The sequence below is a fragment of the Aquarana catesbeiana genome, linkage group LG09 (assembly GCF_042186555.1).
Source record: "Aquarana catesbeiana isolate 2022-GZ linkage group LG09, ASM4218655v1, whole genome shotgun sequence".
Taxonomy (NCBI): Eukaryota; Metazoa; Chordata; class Amphibia; order Anura; family Ranidae; genus Aquarana; species Aquarana catesbeiana.
The window spans coordinates 13,765,876-13,782,960 of NC_133332.1; the positions used below are offsets into that span (position 1 = coordinate 13,765,876).

A 17,085-nucleotide genomic window follows, 5' to 3' on the forward strand; every position below is an offset into this window, starting at 1 on the left:
AGGGCATTACTAAATCACATGACCAAGCAAAGAAAAACTTCCTTACACTTGCCATGAATGTGAAACTGGTCTGAGCTTCCTCAAGTGACCCAAGGCCTAGGCAGAGGTCACGGGTCTCTGTGTAGAGTATTGTGTGAGCCTAAATCTGGACTCTGAGACTCTTGCATTGCTCCCCTGCCCTGGAAGGGTTAAATGCATGTTAAGTCTAGGGGTAGAGGAATACGTTGTAATACATGTTCCAGCAGTCTCTGGTGCTCCAGCTTGAGGGTGGGCCTTCACCATCCTCACATGAAGGACTATTAGTCCTGTATGGTACATGATGACCAGGAATGAGCTCAGGTGTGGTTTGAATCCTAGTCCGAACACACCTGAGCTATCTCACCAAGAAGGTGTCACAGCTCCCTGCCAATCATAAGTGGCCCTGCAGACATACATAGACATGCCCCTGAGGAGCGTCTCAGCCACTTATGATTTGCAGGGCACAGTAACAGCTTCCTTATGGGTTCAGACTAGGATCCCAACATTCCTGAGCTCATTCCTATTGATGGCATCAGCCCTCAACCGCTGGCCCAGAGTACCCTAAGAGGCTTTAGGAGACCATACACACAGTTTGGAGGAAGCCTGCTGGAGAAATTAATCCTTAAATTGGGGGAAAGGGCTTGCAGAAGGTACATTTATTTCTTACTGCCTGGAGAGAGACGTTATCCTCATGCCACCCATGTAATGCATATGTGTGGCCAGTGCTGGGACAAGGTCATCTAGTGCCCAGGGCAAAGATGCCAAACGGCGCCCCCCTCAAAATGTATGAGCAATATGTGTCAGCAAAAATCCTGTCCCTTCCAAAAAAGTGTGAGCACTAAATCTTCACACGTACCCACTAAGCATGAATTCCACTTTGTAAGCCAAATCTCCCCCCAGGCAAAAATTCCCCGTTCCAGTAATAATCCCCCTCCTAGCACAAATTTTCTACCCCTCAAATTTTCCCTCTGAACAACCATCCTCTCCACGCCTCCAAATCCCCCTCCTAGCTCAAATCCTCTCCCTCCCCAACCCCCCCCCCAGCATAAATCTTCTACCCCTCAAATTTTGCCTCTGAACATAAATCCCCCCCTCAAAATTTCCCCTCCTGGCACAAATCTCCCCCAAATTTCCCCTCCTAGCACAAATCTTCTACCCCTCAAATTTTCCCTCTGAACAAACCCCTCCCCTAATTGCCCTCTCCCAGCAAAACCCCCCAAATTCCCCTCCCAGCACAAATCCCCCAATCAGGGGCGTAACTAGAAATAGCAGGGCCCCATAGCAAAATGTTGTATGGGGCCCCCCTGCAAAACAGCCCCCCCCCCCACAGCTGCCCTAGGGTCAATGCAGCGTGACCTGTGTCACATACAGCGTGACCTGTGCCCAATACAGTGTGACCTGTGCCCCATACAGCCCCACCTATGTAGAGGAAGGGGCAAGCCACCTGGATCAGCAGAGAGCGGGATTGCCCGCTGTAACAGCTTTCATTTGAATTTCCCGTCTTCCGGACTCATCGTCACATAGCCCCCACCTCTTGGCCCGACTTCTTTGATGACGTCACATGTCCCGCATTGGATCAGCGTTCTGTCTATCAAAGGCACCGGGCCAAAAGGTGGAGCTATGTGACGTGAGCCCCGGGAACACTGGAAGTTCTAATGAAAGCTCTTACATCGGGCAATTCAGCTCTCTGCTGATACGGACAGCTCGCCTCTTCCTTTCCTCTCTCTTCCCCTGCTGGGAGACTGTTCCGGCGGTGCTCTCTATCCTCACTGAGCCCCACTCGGCTGCAGGCCCCATAGCGCCCGCATGGGTCGCTATGGTGGTAGTTACGCCCCTGCCCCCAATCATCCCTACTAGCACAACCCCCCCCTCCCCCCAATCCCTCTTCCTAAAACAAATCCCCCCCCCCCCCCTCCAATTACCACTTCTAGCAAAATACCCCAAATCCTCACTGCACCCTGCAAGAGTGAATTCTATAGCATCAATGGTCAACCACTGTGTTCTGAAAGCATGCGCTCAGAACTGATGATCAGGAGCCGGGGGGGGGGGGGGGGGGGGGGACAACTCCTGATCATGCGACCACTAGGACAGGCCAATGGTCATGTGATCAGAGAGACCTTCCCCACCCCCGGTGTAATAGCCTAGTTAAAGTGATGCCGAGGTTGGGGGCAGGAAGGGGGGTGAGCATACAACAAAGGAGAAAGTCTGTTTTCACTCAAACCAATCCTGTCTGATAGACTTCCAGTAAGATTAAAACACACAACAAAGCACATCCATTGTGCAGCACTATGGAGGAAGCAGAGTATAAAATGAGCAGCTATACATAGAAACTATGTTTTTAAAACATTACAATAGGCTGCACATGGGCGATCGCCCGCGCTTAATTGGCAGTGATTGCTACATATAGTGCTTAATGTAGTACATTTTGTGACTGCAGTGGCTATTGATTAGACTCTACTGTTCCCTTTGCACAGCAATCAATAAACTGGTTATGAGTGAATAATCTCAGGTTATCTTGGTAGCATAATTGCAGAAATATATATATAATAAAAAAAAATTTATATTTATATATATATATATATATATAATATACTGGTATATAAAATTTTTCGTAATTATTATATATATCTTTTCATGTGACAACACTGAAGAATGACACTTTGCTACAATGTAAAGTAGTGAGTGTACAGCTTGTATAACAGTGTAAATTTGCTGTCCCCTCAAAATAACTCAACACACAGCCATAATGTCTAAATCGCTGGCAACAAAACTGAGTACACCCCTAAGTGAAATGTCCAAATTGGGCCCAAAGTGTCAATATTTTGTGTGGCCACCATTATTTTCCAGCACTGCCTTAACCCTCTTGGGCATGGAGGTCACCAGAGCTTCACAGGTTGTCACTGGAGTCCTCTTCCCCTCCTCCATGAGACATCACAGAGCTGGTGGATGTTAGAGACCTTGTGCACCTCCACCTTCCATTTTGAGGATGTCCCACAGATGATCAATAGGGTTTAGGTCTAGAGACATGCTGGCCAGACCATCACCTTTACCCTCAGCTTCTTTAGCAAGGCAGTGGTCATCTTGGAGGTGTGTTTGGGGTTGTTATCAATGTTGGAATACTGCCCTGCGGTCCAGTCTCTGAAGGTAGGGGATCATGCTCTGCTTCAGTATGTCACAGTACATGTTGGCATTCATGGTTCCCTCAATGAACTGTAGCTCTCCAGTCTTGGTAAAACCTCATGCAGCCCCAGACCATGACACTCCCACCCACCATGCTTGACTTGTCTTTGTCCTCCTCACCTGGTTGCCCCCACACACGCTTGAAACCATCAGAACCAAATAAGTTTATCTTGGTCTCATCAGACCACAGGACATGGTTCCAGTAATCCATGTCCTTAGTCTGCTTGTCTTCAGCAAACTGTTTGTAGGCTTTCTTGTGCATCATCTTTAGAAGAGGCTTCCTTCTGGGACAACAGCCATGCAGACCAATTTGATGCAGTGTGCGGCGTATGGTCTGATGCACTGACAGGCTGACCCCCCACCCCTACAACCTCTGCAGCAATGCTGGCAGCACTCATACGTCTATTTCCCAAAGACAACTCTGGATATGATCAGGCATGTACTGGCCATCGGGACTACCGGGAGTTTCCCGGTGGGCCAATGGCTCAGTGGGCTGGTCTCAGTGACAGCCTGCCAAATTAATCGCTGCGCTACTCGCGCATCGATTAATTTGAGCACCGCTGTACTGCCCATGGCTAGGTATTCAGCTAGTATTCAGCGCGGTGCTCTTCGGCTCTTTCCGCCCCTGCTCGGCGCTTCCAGAGCACTGCACACATCTTCGGCCACCTCTGGCCCACACTCGTCCTTTTCCGTGTCCGCTCGGCTTTCCCCCGCACCCTCCTCTCCGACAGCTCTTCAGCTTCAGCCAACAAAACTCGGCTATCTCCGGCGGCCCCCCGCGGTAACGCTCGCTGTGAGTTCTAAATGAGCCGGGGCCGCCATGTGATGTACTGTCTGAGAGCAGCCGACAGGGCAGAGAGGTCCCCGGAGCAGATGAGGGAAGCCGGAGGATGACGGTGCTGCAGGAACCCGCCCAGGTAACCGGCCGGCCCGGCACAGCCATTGAATACTGTATATAGCAAAGGATGTGGGTGGCACTAAAAAAAATAACATAAAAAATCCATTTTGGTGAAAATAATGATTCAGATAATATGCAAAATCAACATAGCTAAAAGTTCATCAAAAGTGTCAATTAATATTGAAATGTGCATAAAAATATTTTCAGCAAAAAGTTCATATATAAACAATGCTTATAATTAAAACCCTTTTTTTTTTTTTTGCACTTTAATACCATAGACATAGTTTGGATATAATGGTTTTAAGTATAAGCATGGTTTATATATGAACTTTTTGCTGAAAATATTTTTTATGCACATTTCAGTATTAATTGACACGTTTGATGAACTGTTAGCTATGTTGGATTTTGCATATTATTTGAATCATTATTTGCACGAATGGATTTTGATGTTATTTTAGTTAGCGCCACATCCTTTGCTATATATTCAATTTATCTGTGGTTTGTGGTAACCTGTTTGATGTTGGCAGCTGCTCACTACTGCGGTTGATCAAAAATAGGTGTGCGCATTAGTTTTATTTATATTTTAAAATATATACAGTAATGCAGAGCCAGGCTTCGGGCAGGTGACAGGGGGACCGGGGGGTAAAGGGGGCTGGAAAATACAAGACATCCAGGGGGCCTTCAGAATGAAGAGGCTCCTGTGGGAAGAAGGGGTTCTAAGGAATGTAGGGGTTGTATGGTATGTAGGGGCCTAGAAGAAGGACCCTATAGAATGAAGGGGCCCAAAGGGAAGAATTGGTGTATGGTTTCTGCATCAGTCTTGATGACATCAGAAGACCTTGGAGCATGGGGGAGAAGACTCTGAGGACCAGTCTAACCGGATGGAAGATCAAGTAAGCAAATCTTCCTTTTTCATGCTGCCTGGACCTAAACAAGCCCTTGCAGTGTGGGCATGATTTTATTGTCACATGAGAGGACTTACCTTTGAAGCAAAGCCCTCCAGCAGCATGCTGTCACTGCTGCCGGGGGGCTTCCCCCTTCACCCGGTCTTTGCATGCTCCTGCTATGTGGATAGCCGTCACTCTCATGCAAGTGCACAGCATACTGTTTTTGTGCGTGTTTGCAAAATTAGTGTGGGGCCGGTTTGGATGAAGTCCAGGGCCAAATTTTTGTCCCCAGTCCAGCCCTGGATATGATGCTGAGCACGTGCACTCAACTTCTTTGGTCGACCATGGCGAGGCCTGTTCTGAGTGGAACCTGTCCTGTTAAACCGCTGTATGAACTTGGCCATTGTGCTGCATCTCAGTTTCAGGGTCTTGGCAATCTTCTTATAGTCTAGGTCATCTTTATGTAGAGCAACAATTCTTTTTTTTTTCAGATCCTCAGAGAGTTCTTTGCCATGAGGTGCCATGTTGAATTTCCAGTGACCAGTATGAGAGAGTTAGAGCGATATTTAGCACTCTCGCCTAGCAGTAAGAAGGGTCGCTGGTTCAAATCCCAACTACGACACTACCTGACTGGAGTTTGCATGTTCTCCCCTGTGCTGCGTGGGTTTCCGCCGGGTACTCCAGTTTCCTCCCACACTCCAAAGACATGCTGGTAGGTTAATTGGATCCTGTCTAAATTGTCCCTCCCTAGTATGTATGAATGTGAGTTAGGGACCTTAGATTGTAAGCTCCTTGAGGGTAGGGACTGATGTGAATGTACAATGTATATGTAAAGCGCTGCGTAAATTGACGGCGCTATATAAGTACCTGAAATAAATAAATAACACCAAATTTAACACACCCGCTCCCCATTCACACCTGAGACCTTGTAACACTAACAAGTCACATGACACCGGGGAGGGAAAATGGCTAATTGGGCCCAATTGGACATTTTCACTTAGGGTGTACTGACTTTTGTCGCCAGCGGTTTAGACATTAATGGCTGTGTGTTGAGTTATTTTGAGGGGACAGCAAATTTACACTGTTATACAAGCTGTACACTCACTACTTTACATTGTAGCAAAGTGTCATTTCTTCAGTGTTGTCACATGAAAAGATAGAAGAAAAGATTTACAAAAATGTGAGGGGAATATATATATATATATATATATATACATATTATATATATATATATATATATATATATATATATATATATATATATATATAATTTTAATTACTAATATTAATTACAAATATACCTATTTGAGAGAGCCGGTCGCACTCACATGTCATGCGAATTGGATTTGGTGAAAATGGCATCCAATTCACACATATGTGAACCCGGGCTTACAAAAAAAAAAATGTGTGATTTTAGACACCTTAAGATGCATTAGCAGATCATTCATTTAGATTAGGCTGATTCAACGCAAAGCACATTCGGTCACAACCTAAGCTTTTCTGCTACACGTATGGTTAATTGCGTTAGCATGTTGCGGCAGCATTCATTTTGTCTCCCGACCTACTAAGGCAAGGTAGTTCCGGCGCGCGTGTTTTGCGGTGCACCAAAACACAATGGAGAATGAACGGCACCACAGCACACCTGCAGGATCATAGCGAGTTTTTTTATGCGCTGCCGGATATGCACACCGTATAGCACGCAATGGCATGAGTGTGAATGGGGCCTTACTGGCAGATGTTCCACACATTTGTAAATGGGGAACGGTTTGCGATCTGGTGAAATGTGTCATCTGGAGGTAATGATAATAAGGTATTCTGCGGATTGTCCGGCGAGCGCCATGTTCCTGATAATCTAACGCGATCGCAGGGCGGAAGCAGGATTTTATTTCATTAAGCTCCCTGAATAAATAAGTATTTGCCGCCTCATTCGTCATGCAGGGTTATTTATTCTTCTGAATGTTTTTTCTCCCTGATTGTTCGGATACACCGAGTTCTCTGTTCGGTTTTCAAGGCCGTTCTACAAATAAACCAACCACTTTCCATTTATAGAGGGAAATCTGCTTATATTTGACCTTCCCTGACCCCCCCCCCCAATCAACATGATAAAGACATTTTTCAAATGAAACATTTCCATTTCATTACATAGCTTATTATTACTCAGGCAGTGGTTAGTGTAGTGGGTATTGTAGTAATTAGTGTAGTGTAGTGTAGTGTAGTGGGTTTTGTATTAATCAGTGTAGTGTAGTGGAGTTGTAGTAATCAGCGTAGTGTAGTGGTGTTCATAGTGTAGTGGGTGTTGTAGTAATCAGCGTAGTGTAGTGGGTGTTGTAGTAATCAGTGTAGTGTAGTGGGTGTTGTAGTGTAGTGGGTGTTGCAGTAATCAGTGTATGTAGTGGGTGTTGTAGTGTAGTGGGTGTTGTAGTAATCAGTGTAGTGTAGTGGGTGTTGTAGTGTAGTGTAGTGGGTGTTGTAGTAATCAGCGCAGTGTAGTGGGTGTTGTAATAATCAGTGTAGTGTAGTGGGTGTTGTAGTAATCAGCATAAGTAGTGGGTGTTTTAATGTAGTGGGTGTTGTAGTAATCAGTGTAGTGTAGTGGGTGTTGTAGTAATCAGCGTAGTGTAGTGGGTGTTGTAGTAAACAGTGTAGTGCAGTGGGTGTTGTAGTAATCAGCGTAGTGTAGTGGGTGTTCATAGTGTAGTGGGTGTTGTAGTAATCAGCGTAGTGTAGTGGGTGTTGTAGTGAAGTGTAGTGGGTGTTGTAGTAATCAGTGTAGTGTAGTGGGTGTTGTAGTGTAGTGGGTGTTGTAGTAATCAGCGTAGTGTAGTGGGTGTTGTAATAATCAGTGTAGTGTAGTGGGTGTTGTAGTAATCAGCGTAATGTAGTGGGTGTTTTAATGTAGTGGGTGTTGTAGTAATCAGTGTAGTGTAGTGGGTGTTGTAGTAATCAGCGTAGTGTAGTGGGTGTTGTAGTAAACAGTGTAGTGCAGTGGGTGTTGTAGTAATCAGCGTAGTGTAGTGGGTGTTCGTAGTGTAGTGGGTGTTGTAGTAATCAGCGTAGTGTAGTGGGTGTTCGTAGTGTAGTGGGTGTTGTAGTAATCAGTGTAGTGTAGTGGGTGTTGTAGTAATCAGTGTAGTGTAGTGGGTGTTGTAGTAATCAGTGTAGTGTAGTGTGTGTTGTAGTAATCAGTGTAGTGTAGTGGGTGTTGTAGTAATCAGTGTAGTGTAGTGGGTGTTCGTAGTGTAGTGGGTGTTGTAGTAATCAGTGTAGTGTAGTGGGTGTTGTAGTAATCAGTGTAGTGTAGTGGGTGTTGTAGTAATCAATGTAGTGGGTGTTGTAGTAATCAGCGTAGTGTAGTGGGCGTTGTAGTAATCAATGTAGTGGGTGTTGTAGTAATCAGCGTAGTGTAGTGGGTGTTCATAGTGTAGTGGGTGTTGTAGTAATCAGCCTAGTGTAGTGGGTGTTCATGTTGTAGTGTAGTGGGTGTTGTAGTGTAATGTAGTGGGTGTTGTAGTGTAGTGGGTGTTGTAGTGTAGTGTAGTGTAGTGGGTGTTGTATTGTAGTGGGTGTTGTAGTGTAGTGTAGTGGGTGTTGTAGTAATCAGTGTAGTGTAGTGGGTGTTGTAGTGTAGTGGGTGTTGTAGTAATCAGTGTAGTGTAGTGGGTGTTCGTAGTGTAGTGGGTGTTGTAGTGTAGTGTAGTGTAGTGGGTGTTGTAGTGAGTGTTGTAGTGTAGTGTAGTGGTTGTTGTAGTAATCAGTGTAGTGTAGTGGGTGTTGTAGTAATCAGCATAGTGTAGTGGGTGTTGTAGTAATCAGTGTAGTGGGTGTTCGTAGTGTAGTGGGTGTTGTAGTGTAGTGTAGTGTAGTGGGTGTTGTAGTGAGTGTTGTAGTGTAGTGTAGTGGGTGTTGTAGTAATCAGTGTAGTGTAGTGGGTGTTGTAGTAATCAGTGTAGTGGGTGTTGTAGTAATCAGCGTAGTGTAGTGGGTGTTCATAGTGTAGTGGGTGTTGTAGTAATCAGCCTAGTGTAGTGGGTGTTCATGTTGTAGTGTAGTGGGTGTTGTAGTGTAGTGTAGTGGGTGTTGTAGTAATCAGTGTAGTGTAGTGGGTGGTGTAGTGGTAATCAGCGTAGTGTAGTGGACAGGTAGGTCAATATACTGGTCAGTATAGGAATCAGGTAGGTCACTGTAGTGGACAGGTAGGTAAGTGTAATAGTCAGTCTAGGAATCATGTAGGTGTAGAGGTCGGTATAGGAATCAGGTAGGTCAGTGTAGGAATCAGGCTGGTAAGTACTATTGTAGGAAGGGAAGGGACTCAGGGAGTGCTAAAAGTCTGTAGGTTAGGGGGGCGCAAATTTCTTGCCTTGCACCGGCGCTGACAACCCACGTTACGCCACAGCTGCTGGGGGCACCTGATGTAAGGACGGACTCTGTTGGGGGCACCTGAAGTAAGGGCGGACTCTGCTGGGGGCACCTGATGCAAGGACGGACTCTGCTGGGGGCACCTGATGCAAGGAAGGACTCTGCTGGGGGCACCTGATGCAAGGAAGGACTCTGCTGGGGGCACCTGATGTAAGGACGGACTCTGCTGGGGGCACCTGATGCAAGGAGGGACTCTGCTGGGGGTGCCTGATGCAAAGGGGGACTCTGCTGGGGGCACCTGATGCAAGGGGGGACTCTGCTGGGGGCGCCTGATGCAAGGAGAGACTCTGCTGGTGGCACCTGATGCAAGGACGGACTCTTCTGGGGGGCACCTGATGCAAGGACGGACTCTGCTGGGGGCACCTGATGTAAGGACGGACTCTGCTGGGGACACCTGATGCAAGGACGGACTCTGCTGGGGACACCTGATGCAAGGATGGACTCTGCTGGTGGCAGGCGACGTGGCAGGTGACACGCTCAGGGATCACACTGATTCTGCATTATCCCTTTCATGACTAAGCCTATTTTTGAAATTTGGTGTTTACAAGTTAAAATCCGTATTTTTTGCTAGAAAATTACTTAGAACCCCCAAATATTATATATATTTTTTTAGAAGAGAGTCTAGAGAATAAAATGGCGATTGTTGCAATATTTTTTATCACACGGTATTTGTGCAGCGGTGTTTTAAACGCAAATTTTTGGAAAAGTGACACTTTCATGAATTTTAAAAAATCCAAAGAGTAAAGTTACCCCAATTTTTTTGTATAATGTGAAAGATGATGTTACGCCGAGTAAATAGATACCAAACATGTCACGCTTTATAACTGCACGCACTCGTGGAATGGCGACGAACTACGGTACCTATGAATTTCCATAGGCGACGCTTTAAAAATTTTTTACGGTTACCAGGTTTGAGCTACAGAGGAGGTCTAGGGCTAGAATTATTGCTCTCGCTCTGACGATCGCGGCGATACCTCACATGTGTGGTTTGAACACCGTTTACATATGCGGGCGTGACTTCCGTATGCGTTTTCTTCGCTGCGCGAGCTCGCGGGGACGGGGGCGCTTTAAAAAATTTTTTTTTTTTATTTATTTTATTTATTTTTGTACTTTTATAAATTGTGTTTAAAAATTTTTTTTTTTTTTTTACTTTTATTGCTGTCACAAGCAATGTAAACATCCCTTGTGACAGTAATAGGTGGTGACAGGTACTCTTTATGGAGGGATGGGGGGTCTAAAAGACCCCCCATCCCTCCTTTACACTTCAAAGTATTCAGATCGCCGAAAACGGCGATTCTGAATACTGTGTACTTTTTTAAATTCGGCGCCATTGGCAGCCGAGTAAACGGGAAGTGACGTCATGACGTCGCTTCCGTGTTTACAATTCGAAGGCTGGAACGAAGCCGCTCGCAGCTTCGTTCCAGCCCACCCCCAGCCGCCGGAGATTCCCGAATGGACACCGGGCCTCCCGATCGCACGGGAGGCCCGGTAACAGCGGCGGGAGGCGGTGGGAGGCGGCGGGAGGGGGGGGATGTCCCCTCCCGCTCCTCCGGTATAACAGCCGAGCGGCTTTTAGCCGCATCGGTTGTTATACTCGGGTAGCCGATCGCCCGCTGAAAACAACGGTACCGGGATGATGCCTGCAGCTGCGGGCATCATCCTGGTATAACCCCGGAAAGCCAAGGACGCATATGTGCGTTCGGTCGGCGGGAAGGGGTTAAGGTGAGTTGAATGAATTTAATTTTATATTACAATGTAATAATAGAAATAATGTGCTTCAATCATCCTGACACCATAACAACCATGGTGCCGGGTTGATTGAAGTGCTAACACCAGGTGTTTGGAGTATCTTTATCTGCTGATTGTTAAACTCTGGAATACACATATTTCTATTGCGGTGTAGGATCTGGGGCTGCTGTCCCTCCATCCCTTTCCCTCTCCTCCCTTTCCCCCTCTCCCTCTCCATCCCTCATTCATCTCAGACTCTAACCACACACCCCTTTGAGCCACACTCATTTAAGCCACGCCCACTATTTTGTGTAAACCACACCCATTTTTAGGCACAACACATTTTTATTTTTATGCCACACCTACAAACGCATGCCACGCCCCTAATTATAATGTGACTCCGCCTACAGCCAAAAAAGTGTTCCTAAATTTTTTTTTACAATCAATGTTGGCAGCTACACAGTACTCCTCTCAAGAGCTCTTAGCCCTGATGCAAGCAGTGGGCTGGCTCATGGGAGGAGTTATGCAAATATCTAAATGCCTTGATGGGTGGGTGTCAGTCTGGAGGAGGGGGAGCGTTTCAAGCCAGGATTCATTTGCATTCAGACTTCTCTCAGTTACGCTCACATGTGATGCTGAGCCTCCATAAATGAAAACTGAAATCCAATAAATGAAAGGGGCAGGCCAATGGGAGGAGTTATGTAAATATCATCGCTGGATCTCTGTGCATCTCTATGCTATGCAGGCAGATCATGGCTGGTGGGAGGGGCCAGCAGGGGGCTGTACATAGCTTCCTGAAAACATCCCAGCACCCTGCTTCAGTACTCCTCCCAAGAGCCCTCTGTCCTAAAGCAAACAGTGGGCTGGCCCTTGGGAGGAGTTATGCAAATATCAAAACACCTTGATGGGTGATTGTCAGTCTGGAGGAGGGGGAGCATTTCCAGGCAGGATTCATTTGCATGCAGACTTCTCTAAGTTACGCTCATATGCGATGCTGAGCCTCCATAAATGAAAACTGAAATTCAATAAATAAAAAGAGGGGCAGACCAATGGGCAGAGTTAAGCAAATCTTAAACTGCCATGATGGAGAACGCCCGGGGCACGCCTGGACAGGAAGCATTTGCATGAAGAGCGATTTGCTTAACAGTGATGTGGTGCTGAGCCTCCATAACCTTCTAATTACTAAAAGGGGTGGGGCCAGGGACAGTCAGACTGGGGAGGAAAAGACTAGATGATGCTTGACATCCTCCAGCCAGGAAATGAGGCGGCGCTCTATCTGACTTGCTGTAGCTTCTAATGAAGATTGTGAGAAGCTCACAGTGTGCAGTAAAATCCTTAAGAAACTCTGGCAGTCTACTGACTGGAATGGTACCAGCTGATTGGAGAAAAGCCAATGTAGCACCAATATTTAAAAAAAAGGGCCCAAAATACATCCCTGGGAATTACAGACCAGTTAGCCTAACATCAATAGTATGTAAACTCTTGGAGGGGATGATGAGGGACTATATACAAGATTTTAGTAATAAGAATGATATCATTAGCAGTAATCAGCATGGATTCATGAAGAATCGTTCTTGCCAAACCAATCTATTAACCTTCTATGAGGAGGTGAGTTGCCATCCAGATAAAGGAAGGCCCGTAGACGTGGTGTATCTGGATTTTGCAAAAGCATTTGACACAGTTTCCCATAAACTTTTACTGTACAAAGTAAGGTGCGTTGGCATGGACCATAGGGTGAGTACATGGATTGAAAACTGGCTACAAGGGCGTGTTCAGAGGGTGGTGATAAATGGGGAGTACTCAGAATGGTCAGGGGTGGGTAGTGGGGTTCCCCAGGGTTCTGTGCTGGGACCAATCCTATTTAATTTGTTCATAAACGATCTGGAGGATGGGATAAACAGTTCAATCTCTGTATTTGCAGACGATACTAAGCTAAGCAGGGCAATAACTTCTCCGCAGGATGTGGAAACCTTGCAAAAAGACCTGAACAAATTAATGGGGTGGGCGACTACATGGCAAATGAGGTTCAATGTAGAAAAATGTAAAATAATGCATTTGGGTGGCAAAAATCTGAATGCATTCTATACACTGGGGGGAGAACCTCTGGGGGAATCTAGGATGGAAAAGGACCTGGGGGTCCTAGTAGATGATAGGCTCTGCAATGGCATGCAATGCCAAGCTGCTGCTAATAAAGCAAACAGAATATTGGCATGTATTAAAAGGGGGATCAACTCCAGAGATAAAACGATAATTCTCCCGCTCTACAAGACTCTGGTCCAGCTGCACCTGGAGTATGCTGTCCAGTTCTGGGCCCCAGTCCTCAGGAAGGATGTACTGGAAATGGAGCGAGTACAAAGAAGGGCAACAAAGCTAATAAAGTGTCTGGAGGATCTTAGTTATGAGGAAAGGTTGCGAGCTCTGAACTTATTCTCTCTGGAAAAGAGACGCTTGAGAGGGGATATGATTTCAATTTATAAATACCGTACTGGTGACCCCACAATAGGGTTAAAGTGTTTCCGCTAAAGAGTATTTAAAAAGAAATGCGGCCATTCACTTAAATTAGAAAAAAAGAGGTTTAACCTTGAACTGTGTAGAGGGCTCTTTACTGTAAGAGCGGCAAGGATGTGGAATTCCCTTCCACAGGCGGTGGTCTCAGCGGGTAAAATCAATAGTTTCAAGAAACTATCAGATAAGCACCTGAACGACCGCAACATACAGGGATATACAATATAATACTGACACATAATCACACACATAGGTTGGACTTGATGGACTTGTGTCTTTTTTTAACCTCACCTACTATGTAACTATGAAATGAGAGTCGATATTAAAGCCAGGATCCTGGCACTGCAAGGCACGTGAGCCGCTCATTTCTCCTCCAAGCTGCTTCTCACTGGCTTCCTGTTTTCCCCGCCAGCCCGGCGTGAAGCTGAACCGACTTTGTTTAGCAAAGTGATAATAATTCACCTGAACGGCCGCCTCCCTCTTTGTTCTCTCCTGGCAGAGCGGAGGAATTATTATTGGCTGCAGGCGAGAAGATAATTATATTTCAAATTAAAGTTCGAGGGTTTTTTAAAATTGCAATTCTGAAATCAATGGTCCCGATCAATCAATTATTCAGCTGGCTCTGCGCGGCGGGCCGGAGGGGAGAGGCGGGGTGGGATTCTTGGCTTCAGCCTCGGCGCTGCAGGTCCCGCGTTTTCCCCCAGGTTATTGGATGATACGCCGACTCCCTAATAATCCCTACTGAAGAAGAGGAGACATTAGAGAGGTTATTGAAGTGTCCGCTCTCCCGGCTCATAATGGTTTTCCTGACGGCGATCTCATTTTAAATAAGAGGCAATGAGTATATCGCGCTGTGCGCTAATTGTTTCCCACGGCGGCGGGGAGCGCGCTTTGGTCTTCTTCTTTCTTATTTCTCCTTATTTTATTTTTTTTATTTAGCCTAAACTGTAAAGCGATAATAAAGTCTTGTTTTTTTTTAAAAAGCAGCCTGCATAGTTGTGCGCACAGGGTGTGCCAGGTGTGCCCAGGCACACCCTAATCACTCTGTGCAGCACAGATTCCCCCTATTGCCCTGCTCCCCCCCCCCATTTCCCCTGCAGCGCTGCCGGCTTTCCTTCTCTCCAACCGGCTGCTACTATGGGTACACACAGGTGGATGTTTTAGGATGAGTGAGGAAAAGGGGCCAGTAAATATGTAATTTACAGGCCCCTTCCTTTTCTAAAGTGAGTGATCAGTAGCATGTGTTTAGGCTTTGCGGTGCACATCTTAATGCAGTAGGCTGCGCACACATATGGCAGCCCCGATCCTCCTCTTCTTGGGTCCCTCGCCGGTGCTCCTGGCCCCTCCCTTCTGCCAGGTGCCCCCCACAGCAAGCAGCTTGCTATGGGGGCTCCCAAACAGGCCCGCTCCTGAGTCACGGCTCCGTGTGTCTATTCATGGTTTGGCCCCACCCCCTCCATCTCCTGATTGGCTCAATGGCTGTGATTGACAGTAGCGGGAGCCAATGGCTACTGCTGCTGCCAATAGCCAATCAGGAGTGAGGCCCACGGAAAGGCAAGGCTCCTGTGGACATCGCTGAATTTAGAGGGGGCTCAGGTAAGTGTTAAGGGGCAGTGGCGGCTCGTCCATTAGGAGTGCATGGGCGCCGCCCCCCCATCCATGCGTCCGGCCCCCTGATCTACATACAGGGATGCCGAACCATGTATTCCAATGGAGGGGGGGGGTTGAAGCACATGATTAGAGCCAGAGGCTCTGATAGGCTTCAAAATAGGGGGGCTTGGGGCGCAGAGTACTGTGCTCCGAGCCTAACCAGTTGTGTGACAATAGCAAACTAATATTCCCTATTTTCACACGATTCTCCTCCCGGCCAATCAGGAAACGGGTCTTGAAACCTGTTTCCCGATTGACTGAATGGAGAAGCTACGCTGGCCTTCGGGAGGAGGAGGGGGGAGACTCGCCACTGGAGGAGATGCGAGGAGAGGAGTTATGGAAGCCAGACGCCCGGAGAGAAGCTCGCGGTAAGTTTTGTGGCCGGGTAACACTGAACGAACGACCGACCAGAGGGCACATCAATTTTAATGGCATCCCAGTCTTAGTCCGTAGGGTTCAATATTGAGTTGGCCCACCCATTGCAGCTATAACAGCTTCAACTCTCCTGGGAAGGCCTTCCACAAGGTTTAGGAGTGTGTCTATGGGAATGTTTGACCATTCTTCCAGAAGAGCATTTGTGAGGTCTACTCTAATTCATCCCAAAGGTGTTCTATAAGGTTGAGATCCGGACTCTGTGCAGTACATTCAAGTTCCTCCACTCCAAACCCACTCATCCATGTCTTTATGGACCTTGCTTTGTGCACTGGTCCAAATCATTTGGTGGAGGGGGGATTATGGTGCGGGGGGTTGTTTTTCAGGGGTTGGACTTGGCCCCTTAGTTCCAGTGAAGGGAACGCTTAAGGCGTCAGCCAGTGGCGTAGCTAGGAGCTGGCTATTGGGGCTATAGCCCCGAACCTGGTGCTCGTAGCCTGGAGTCTCTTGCCGCAGGGTCCCTGCCTAACCAGCGGGTCACGGCTGCGGAGGGCTTGCGGTCTGCATAAGAAAGGTGGATGAGAGGAGAGAAGCGAGTGGGCGGACGGGCAGAGATGACATCATCCCTCTCTGCCTGCTCCACATCACCGTTCTTTCGTCCTCACAGCCGGGCCTCTTCAATGTGGGAGCGAGGCGCGGCAGGGAGCAGAGAGATGACATCATGATATGACAGCGCTATTCTGCCCTCACAGCGCGGACCTCTTCAATGTTGGAGGTGCGGTGGAGAGCAGCGAGATCATTTCTCATGGCCTGCCCCGCATCACCGCTCTCCTGCCCTCACTAAATGGACCAGTGTTGCCATTTGGTGGCACTGGCTGGCAGGGCAAGTGACAATCCACATCAGATGGCAAGTGACAATCCACATCTGGTGCCAGGCAATGTGGCAAGTGGCAACCCACATCTGGTGGCATGTGACGTGGCATGTGACAATCCTCATCAGGTGGCAGGTGACGTGACAATCTGCAAATGGTGGCAGGTGATGTGGTAAGTGACAATCCACATCTGGTGCCGGGTGACAGTGGCAAGTGACACGCCCAGGACTCCCACTGATTCTACATTGTGGTGAGTTGAACCACTTCATTATATATTAGAACGTAACAATAGAAACAATGTGCTTCAATCACCCTGACACCATATCAAGCATGGTGCCATGATGATTGAAGTGCCAACACCAGCCATTGCCTGCGAAAAATTGCTTACCACCAGCGTGCTCACCCCCCCCCCCCCCCCCTCGGGCCTGCAAAAAGGTTGGTGACCGCTGCTTTGGGTTCTAGCCCCAGATCTTTTGCAGACCTAGCAACGCCCCTGGCGTCAGCATACCAAGACATTTTGGACAATTTCATGCTCCCAACTTTGTGGGAACAGTTTGGG

At 47.3% G+C, this 17,085-nt stretch overlaps 1 protein-coding gene across 2 annotated transcripts in view; it reads right to left on the reverse strand.

Annotated features, from left to right (window-relative positions):
- The window catches only part of KLHL4 (kelch like family member 4), a 268,730-nt gene that overhangs the window by 150,691 nt on the left and 100,954 nt on the right, over positions 1–17,085 (reverse strand). The window lies entirely within an intron of this gene.